At 47.7% G+C, this 9540-nt stretch overlaps 1 long non-coding RNA gene across 1 annotated transcript; it reads right to left on the reverse strand.

Annotated features, from left to right (window-relative positions):
• Positions 1 to 1781: 1781 nt before the first annotated feature.
• Positions 1782 to 5162, reverse strand: LOC130357719 (uncharacterized). Its single transcript, XR_008889230.1, has 3 exons — positions 5098 to 5162; positions 4416 to 4457; positions 1782 to 2816 (listed from the first exon to the last, which is right to left on the reverse strand). It is a non-coding gene; the product is annotated as an uncharacterized LOC130357719 (long non-coding RNA).
• Positions 5163 to 9540: the final 4378 nt, after the last annotated feature.

Here is a 9540-nt window from a genome sequence, read left to right on the forward strand (position 1 = left end):
TATTTTTTTGCAAGAAAGGTGGCAACCCTACCTGGGTCCCAAGATTTCCAGGAGACCAACTTATTAACTGCACCTGTATCCATAGGGTGCCGTTTTAGTGAAATAGAATGGGGAAGCAGGAGCTGTCTGTTCCCTGCTCCTCCTTTCACTCTCCTCAGCCCAGCAGCCTGTGAGCCATGAGGATGCGATCCCTGCACTGACTGGTGCAATAATACAATGTCATTGAGCCTGCCAGGGATCCTGTGCCTGTGATGTCCAGGTTGCATGCATGAAGAAAGACACACAGCAGCTTTATTCATTGTGAGAACCAGGATGACCAGAGTATTTTGTTTGTCTGGCTACAATGGGGTATTATTAGTACAGGAGCACAGGAGGGCACTATTACTATATGGGAGGTCAGGGGTGCTATTACTATATGGGAGGCTTGGGGGCACTTTTACTTAATGGGGTCAAGGGTACACTATTATTATATGGGGTCACAAGGGTCACTATTGCTGTATGGGGCACAGGGAATTATTACTGTATGGAGGCTCAGGGGGTATAATAGTGTAGTTAACAGTAAAATGGAGACATTTCTTACTCAGTAAGTTTCTCATTCATCACTTGTATAAAAGCCTTATATCTCGTACATTTTTGTAAATGAGGATTTAATGGCAAATAACTTTTTAGGAAGACACAGAGCTTTGTGATGGAGCCTCATGTTAAGTCTGCTCCTGGCCCTTTGCCTGGGATCTAAGAAATCTTTTCTTTTCTTGCCAAGACTTTGAAGTTGTAATGTTTCCATACAGTAATCTGCCTTAATCTATGAACCTACAGTATAGTGATGTTGAATATTGCTCATAATACAACACAATTTCACAGTCTAGTAATACTAACATTATGTGCTTATGTGGGATGTGATCAGGCGAACACAGTGTGTTACTAAAAATCTTTCTTCTTTATACAGTGTGTGGTATCCCAGCACCAAAAGGCTGTCCTGTGGGCTACAGATTGCCTCAGGCATCCCTGCTGTCTATATGTTGGGCCCCCTGCTCCATTGTCTCACCTGTAATAATGTAAAATATTGTTGTGTCATGTTATGAGTTAATGTATGCTCTGTACCTTTAAGGGATTGTGGCAGAGTGACCAGGTGACCCTGTTACCCAATGGGGGACCACCAAACCTAGTCCTTATGTAGTGTAGGGAGGAGGAGAGTTCAGTTGGAGTTCAGTGGTCGCTTAGAGTCAGTGTGTTCAGAAGAAGGAGAGTATGTTCCAGCTAGCAAGTCAGCATGTGCTGCTACTGATCTTAAGCTGCATTCAACATCAACTACAACTCCCAGCAAGGCGACAGGCTTCCCAGTTTCCACTCTGACCATCCCTCTGCCTAAGAGACTGCATTGTTTGAGATCTGCTACCTCCAGCAAAGTAAAGAGACAGTTTATCGTAACCTGGCATCGGTGTATTTATTATCCCATGCCTGGCCCAGGAGAAGCTGTCGTATCCTCAGACTGTGTAGGTTAATGGTGCCCTGGGGTCACAAAGGGATACATCTAACCACCTCGAGTCACGCACACGATCTATACACCCTGCATCCCAGTCAGTAGCACTAGTGCGCCACAAGTGCATTTGGAAAGTTTTCACACCCTTTTCCCCTCATTACTCTGCACTGAATCCTTCATATTAAAGAGGAAATAGAGTGTTAGAAATCTTTACTAATTTATTGAAAAGGAAAGCCTAAATATTGCAGTAACACAAGTATTCAGACTCTTTATTCAGTACTTAGTTGAGGCACCTTTGGCAGCGATTACAGCCTCTAGTCTTCTTGAATATGATGCCACAAGGTTTACACACCTGGGTTTGGGGATTTTCTGCCATACTTCTCTGCAGATCCTATCAAGCTCTGTCAGGTTGGATGGGGACCGTCAGTGGAAGCCATTTTCAGGAGATGTTCAATTGGATTCAAGTCAGGGCTCTGGCTGAGCCACTCAAGGACATTCACAGAGTTTTCCCTAAGCCACTCCTGTGTTTTCTTGGCTGTGTGCTTAGGGTCATTGCCTTGTTGGTAGCTGAACCAGTATAAGGTCCAGAGCACTCTGGATCAGCTTTTCATTAAGAAAATCTCTCTTTGCTCCATTCAGCTTTTCCTCTGCCAGTCTCTCTTCTTCAGACAACTTTTCAAATGCATTGCATGTATGTACATGTGTTAAGCGGCCAAAGTGGAATCATTTAGTTACATTGATATCAGCAGTATCAAATCTGCAGCAGATCCTGTATATGTGAATGTACCCTCACATAGTACTGTAAGACTTATTACACTATTATTTATTTATTTACTTAGCAATGTGTGTGTGGTTGAAAGTTGCCCCACTACGGTTGCACAGCATGGGCGGTGGGGATTTCCTAACTCTGAGAGTCGTGCTGCTGAGCTGTGTAGTACAGGATCTTGGTTGGGGTATTGTAGTTGTGAATGACTTCATGCCACCACATGGAGCAGAAGCTTTAAAGTAGTTAAATAAACATTCTTGACACCATGTGGATTGTTGTTGGCATTGCTGCAGACTGGGGATAAGACACTGATGACACTGTAAGGCGGCTGTGGTTGTTCGTGCAACAATTGTGAAAAATATGTCTTGTGACTCCAGGGACAGGGTGCAGGGCCACATGGACTTTGACTGCAGAGATGGCAGTGGGCAACTAAGAGACTGGATTGGTAAGGTTGCCATGGCCAAACCAGAAGCTGAGAGGAGAGAATGCAGTATTGCTGGTGAGGTGGAGAAGGACTGCCCTAGAGGGACTAGAAAATGAAGCACGTAGAGGAGAAACTTCCAGAGGGGACTGTTGAGAAAGAGACAGTGAGCCAATAGGAGTACAGAAGAATACAGTGGACTCATAGTTATTCATTCAATGACTGATACAGCAGTCTGAGAGGTGGGGAGAGCATTCCCCTTGTTAGTACACCTGACTATAAGTTCACTGTATTCTTTCAGAACAACTACAAGTTAGGCAGTGTATAATCTTTGTGCCTTCTTGGCTACTATGAATACGGATCTGTAGCTTTAAAGGGGTACTTCGGTGGAAAACTATTTTTTTTAATATCAACTGGCTCCAGAAAGTTAAACAGATTTGTAAATGACTTGTAAATATTAAAAAAGCTTAATCCTTCCAGTACTTATCAACTGCTGTTTGTTACAGAGGAAGTTAAGTTGTTCTTTTCTGTCTGACCACAGTGCTCTCTGCTGACACCTCTGTCTGTGTCAGTAACTGTCCAGAGTAGAAGCAAATCCCCATAGCAAACCTCTCCTGCTCTGGACAGTTCCTGACATGGACAGATGTGTCAGCAGAGAGCAGGGGCGTACCTAGAGCATTTGGCACCCGGGGCACCACAAGTCTATTACTTTGTTTCTACACAACTGCAACATGTGTAGTAAGCTTAACCCTATATCTGCCAGAGAACATGCAAATCTCTCTACTGTATCTATTCCACTGCTATACTAATTCATCCACTATATCTGCATAGAAGTTACTGGTATCGCCATCTCACCTCACAGGTTCTACTGTACATGCTTATCAATGTGTAATCCATCAGTGAGCAATGCTCTGTGAGTAACGTGCTGTACAGGTAGGGGTCTCCCCCGAGCTGTAGAGGGGCAGGTGCCCGCTCTCTACTCATCCTGGACTATCCTGACACAAGTTCAGCCCCACAGCTGTCACAGCTGCACATGGACAGTAACTTACCAAACTCTGGAGGGGATGGCGAGAGCTCGGGCAGTCTGCACAGGTCATGGGGCACAGCCGCTGATCCTTCCCATCACAGACACTCTCTTCTAGCAGAGCTCCTGTAACCCAGGCTCACAGGACGTGTTTATTCAGTCTGCAGGTGCCACTCACAAGAGGGGTGCCATGACGGAGTCACCCCCCCCCCCCTCCCCATCCACTGCTGCACTGTGACCGCGATGCTTTTCTGCCCGGCGCCTGCATCTGTGGAGTCAGAGCAGCAGGGGGAGGAGTGACTCCTCCCCCTGCTGCTCTGACTCCACAGATGCAGGTGCCGGGCAGAAAAGCGTCACGGTCACAGTGCAGCAGTGGATGGGGGGGGGGGGGGGTTGACCGCCATCATGGCACACCCCTTGTGAGTGGCACCCGGGGCATCCTCCCCCTGGTATGCCACTGGTAGAGAGGACTGTGTTCAGACTGAAAAGAACTTCGGACTTTCCTGCGGAGCATAAAGCAGTTGATAAGTACTTGAAGGATTAAGACTTTTTAATAGAAGTCATTTACAAATCTGTTTAACTTTCTGGCACAAGATGATTTGAAAAAAAAAATAGTTTTCCACCGCAGTACCCCTTTAACATGATTCCCTTACAAAGAACAGCATATTAGGTTGACCGATATGCTTTATTCATCTTATGAATGCTTTAACTGTAGTAGGCTTACCTGTGAAAAGTGCCTAATAGTTGGGGTTAATACTTCAGAACACTGTGGGTGACATAAAGAATTGGGCATTCATCAGTAATAAACACTGGCAGTTGTGATATGTCCACACGCAGCATCGTATGTATTTGATGTGTCTGAGGACGTTGAGCTTCACTACCCATCACTACTACAAAACACTTGAATTATTGTCATTTAGAGTAATTGTAATTATTGTATTATGTATCTTTTTGTAATTTGGAGGTTCTAGCAGGAAAGTCCCTTAACCTCCTGAGCGGTATTCCCGAGCGTGACTCGGGGTTAACTTTCCCTGCCAGGATCGGTAACCCTGAGTCACGCTCGGGGTAGAATTGCAGAGTTCCCGGCCTGGCTGCACGATATATCACAAAAGCAATGCGATATAGCGATGCGGCCCCCGGGAAAACATGCGATTATCTGCTCGGGTCGGCTCCCGTTGCGGGGGCCGGCCAGAGCAGGTAAAGAAAAATACTAAAAGTCAGTGTTTCCCTACCAGGGGGCCTCCAGCTGTTGCAAAACTACAACTCTCAGCATGCCCGAACAGCCAAAGGCTGTCCGGGCATGCTGGGAGTAGTAGTTTCACAACAGCTGGAGGCCCCCTGGTAGAAAAACACTGAGCTAAGTGTAAAAGGAAGAAGTAGTAAAATAAAAAAAAACTTTTGCTCACCTAATCTCGGTCCCTGCAGATGCCGTTCCCCTCCGTGCGGTCCGGGGTGTCCTCTCTTCACTATTCATCTTCTAGGACCTTTCACTTTTCAGCCAATCACAGGCCGCAGTGGTGTAAAGCCTGTGATTGGCTGAAGGGGAAAGGACTTGTTCTGCAGCAAATACACTAGGTTTGAAATCTGCCCGGCAATCCTAGTGTATACTGCTGCAGGACAAGGTGACAAGGGGGGGGGGGGGGGGAAGAATGTGACTGGGGGGGAATGTGACAAGGGGGGGAATGTGACAAGGGGGGGGAATGTGACAAGGGGGGAATGTGACAAGGGGGGATATGTGACAAGGGGGGATATGTGACTGGGGGGGGGGGGGGGAATGTGACAGGGGGGGATGTGACAGGGGGGAGGGGAATGTGACATGAAGGGGGGATGTGACAGGGGGGGAGGGGAATGTGACATGAAGGGGGGATGTTACAAGGGGGGGGGTGTGACAGGGGGAGGGGAATGTAACATGAAGGGGGAAAATGTGACAAGGGGGGGAATGTGACAAGGGGGGAAGAATGTGACAAGGAGGGGGGAGAATGTGACAAGGAGGGGGGAGAATGTGACAAGGAGGGGGGGAATGTGACAAGGAGGGGGGAGAATGTGACGGGGGATGTGACAAGGGAGAGGGGGAATGTGACAAGGGAGGGGGAATGTGACGGGGGAGATGTGAAATGGGCGGAGGGAGATGTGAAATTCAGTTAAAAAAAATTGTACCGCTTTTGGTACACATTTCCAGACAGAATCATACTGCCAGGGAGGTTAAAGAAGATTTCCTACAGTGAACATATAATTATCTCTCCACAGACAAGGCACAAGCTCAACTGCCCCTCCATTCAACCTTCTCCTCAGTCTGGTCATAATAGAGGGGAGGATTTCTCCTGTAGCATTTCTATGAGAAAACATTTCCAACAGTTCATTGCAAGGGAACCAAATGTGGGCTATATGAACCACCGAACAGTTTCAACCAAGCATGAAACTTCAGGAGAGGTCAACCTGGTGCCGGAAAGGGGAAAAAGGACATTCAGCTAGTCCAGATATAAATAGGGTCACAGATATGGCAGCCAGACTTCTCACACATCCAGCTCAAGCTGCTTTTTTCTGTTATTTACGTAACCTGAAGAAGAGGTCATGTAAGAGGGGGCGCCAAATGTGGCATACCTGCCCTCTAGTCAACAATGTGAATAGGTAAGTGAAGGGCCACTCTATTAGAGATCCCTTCATACTAGCACATTGGATCTCCTTTGGCCTACTGACCTACAGTTTGTTGTGTTACAGATTCCACAAGGTTTTGTTGGCTTACATGGACAGGATAGCGTCTCATAGCTAGTGATGAGCAGCAGGGGCCATATTCTAATTTGCGATATTTTGTGAATATATTGACGATTATTTGTCCTGTGTTCACGAAGTTTGCATATTCGCTATGTTCCTTCACTTTTTTTCCCATGCAAAAATTTGCATAAAAATTTGCATGTAAAAAACACGAGAATTTGCATGTGAAAAAAAAAAACAAAATAAAAAAAGGAATATTCATCATTATGAATATATAGCACAATATTCTAAATATTTGCCAAATCGCAAAGTGCTGATATTCACAATAAAAACTTGCATTACGAATATTCGTGCTCAACACTACTCATAGCTGTTACACATTAGATGGAGGCGTGACATGCAGTGAACAGACTTGTCACGATGCCGGCTGGCAGGTGGTGGATCCTCTGTGCCAGAGAGGGATTGGCGTGGACCGTGCTAGAGGATCGGTTCTAAGTCACTACTGGTTTTCACCAGAGCCCGCCGCAAAGCGGGATGGTCTTGCTGCGGCGGTAGTGACCAGGTCGTATCCCCTAGCAACGGCTCAACCTCTCTGGCTGCTGAAGATAGGCGCGGTACAAGGGAGTAGACAGAAGCAAGGTCGGACGTAGCAGAAGGTCGGGGCAGGCAGCAAGGATCGTAGTCAGGGGCAACAGCAGAAGGTCTGGAATCACAGGCAAGGAACACACAAGGAACGCTTTCACTGGCACTAGGGCAACAAGATCCGGCGAGGGAGTGAAGGGGAAGTGAGGTGATATAGGGAAGTGCACAGGTGTAAACACTAATTGGAACCACTGCACCAATCAGCGGTGCAGTGGCCCTTTAAATCGCAAAGACCCGGCGCGCGCGCGCCCTAGGGAGCGGGGCCGCGCGCGCCGGGACAGAACTGACGGGGAGCGAGTCAGGTACGGGAGCCGGGGTGCGCATCGCGAGCGGGCGCTACCCGCATCGCGAATCGCATCCCGGCCGGAGGTGGTAACGCAGCGCCCCGGGTCCGTGGAACCGACCGGGGCGCTGCAGTGAGGGAAGTGTAGCGAGCGCTCCGGGGAGGAGCGGGGACCCGGAGCGCTCGGCGTAACAGTACCCCCCCCCTTGGGTCTCCCCCTCTTCTTGGGACCTGAGAACCTGAGGATCAGACTTTTGTCCAGGATATTGTCCTCAGGTTCCCAGGACCTCTCTTCTGGACCACAACCCTCCCAATCCACTAAAAAAAAAGTTTTTCCTCTGACCTTTTTAGAGGCCAAGATCTCTTTGACAGAGAAGATGTCCGAGGAGCCGGAAACAGGAGTGGGAGGAACAGATTTAGGAGAAAAACGGTTGAGGATGAGAGGTTTAAGAAGAGAGACGTGAAAGGCATTAGGGATACGAAGAGAAGGAGGAAGAAGAAGTTTGTAAGAGACAGGATTAATTTGACACAAAACTTTAAAAGGACCAAGATAGCGTGGTCCCAACTTATAGCTCGGGACACGGAAACGGACATATTTAGCGGAGAGCCATACCTTGTCTCCAGGGGAAAAAATGGGAGGAGCTCTTCTTTTCTTATCTGCGAATCTCTTCATGCGAGAAGAAGCCTGTAAGAGAGAATTTTGGGTCTCTTTCCATATGGTGGAAAGATCACGAGAAATTTCATCCACAGCGGGCAGACCAGAGGGCAAGGGGGTAGGGAGGGGGGGAAGAGGGTGACGGCCGTACACCACGAAAAACGGAGATTTGGAGGAAGATTCAGAGATTCTGAAATTATACGAGAATTCGGCCCAAGGTAGAAGATCTGCCCAGTCATCCTGGCGGGAGGAAACAAAATGTCGTAAATAGTCACCCAAGATCTGGTTAATTCTCTCTACTTGTCCATTGGATTGAGGATGGTATGCAGAAGAAAAATTTAATTTAATCTTGAGTTGTTTACAGAGAGCCCTCCAGAATTTAGACACAAATTGGACGCCTCTATCCGAGACGATCTGTGTAGGCAACCCGTGAAGACGAAAAATGTGTACAAAAAATTGTTTAGCCAACTGAGGCGCTGAAGGAAGACCAGGAAGAGGGATGAAATGTGCCATTTTGGAGAATCGATCAACGACCACCCAAATAACAGTGTTGCCATGGGATGGGGGTAAGTCAGTAATAAAATCCATACCAATCAGAGACCAAGGTTGTTCGGGGACAGGTAGAGGATGAAGAAAACCAGCGGGCTTCTGGCGAGGAGTCTTATCCCGGGCACAGATAGTGCAGGCTCGCACAAAGTCCACCACATCAGTCTCTAGAGTCGGCCACCAATAGAAGCGAGAGATGAGTTGCACAGATTTCTTAATGCCCGCATGACCTGCGAGATGAGAGGAGTGACCCCATTTGAGGATCCCAAGGCGTTGGCGTGGAGAAACAAAGGTCTTTCCTGGAGGAGTTTGCCTGATGGAGGCTGGAGAAGTGGAAATCAGGCAGTCAGGAGGAATGATGTGTTGAGGAGAGAGTTCAATTTCAGAGGCATCTGAGGAACGAGAGAGAGCATCGGCCCTAATGTTCTTATCAGCAGGCCGAAAGTGAATTTCAAAATTAAATCGGGCAAAGAACAGAGACCACCTGGCCTGACGAGGATTCAGCCGTTGGGCAGACTGGAGGTAGGAGAGGTTCTTGTGATCGGTGTAAATAATAACTGGAAATCTTGATCCCTCCAGCAGATGCCTCCATTCCTCAAGTGCTAATTTAATGGCTAGAAGCTCTCGATCCCCGATGGAGTAGTTCCTCTCCGCCGGAGAGAAGGTCCTGGAAAAAAAACCACAAGTAACAGCATGCCCGGAAGAGTTTTTTTGTAGAAGGACAGCTCCAGCTCCCACTGAGGAGGCATCAACCTCCAATAGGAAGGGTTTAGATGGGTCAGGTCTGGAGAGCACGGGAGCCGAAGAAAAGGCAGACTTGAGTCGTTTAAAGGCGTCTTCCGCTTGAGGAGGCCAAGACTTGGGATCGGCATTTTTTTTTGTTAAAGCCACAATAGGAGCCACAATGGTAGAAAAATGTGGAATAAATTGCCTGTAATAATTGGCGAACCCCAAAAAACGTTGGATGGCACGGAGTCCGGAGGGGCGTGGCCAATCTAAGACGGCAGAGAG

This window comes from Hyla sarda, chromosome 2 (assembly GCF_029499605.1).
Source record: "Hyla sarda isolate aHylSar1 chromosome 2, aHylSar1.hap1, whole genome shotgun sequence".
In the NCBI taxonomy this organism is placed as follows: Eukaryota; Metazoa; Chordata; class Amphibia; order Anura; family Hylidae; genus Hyla; species Hyla sarda.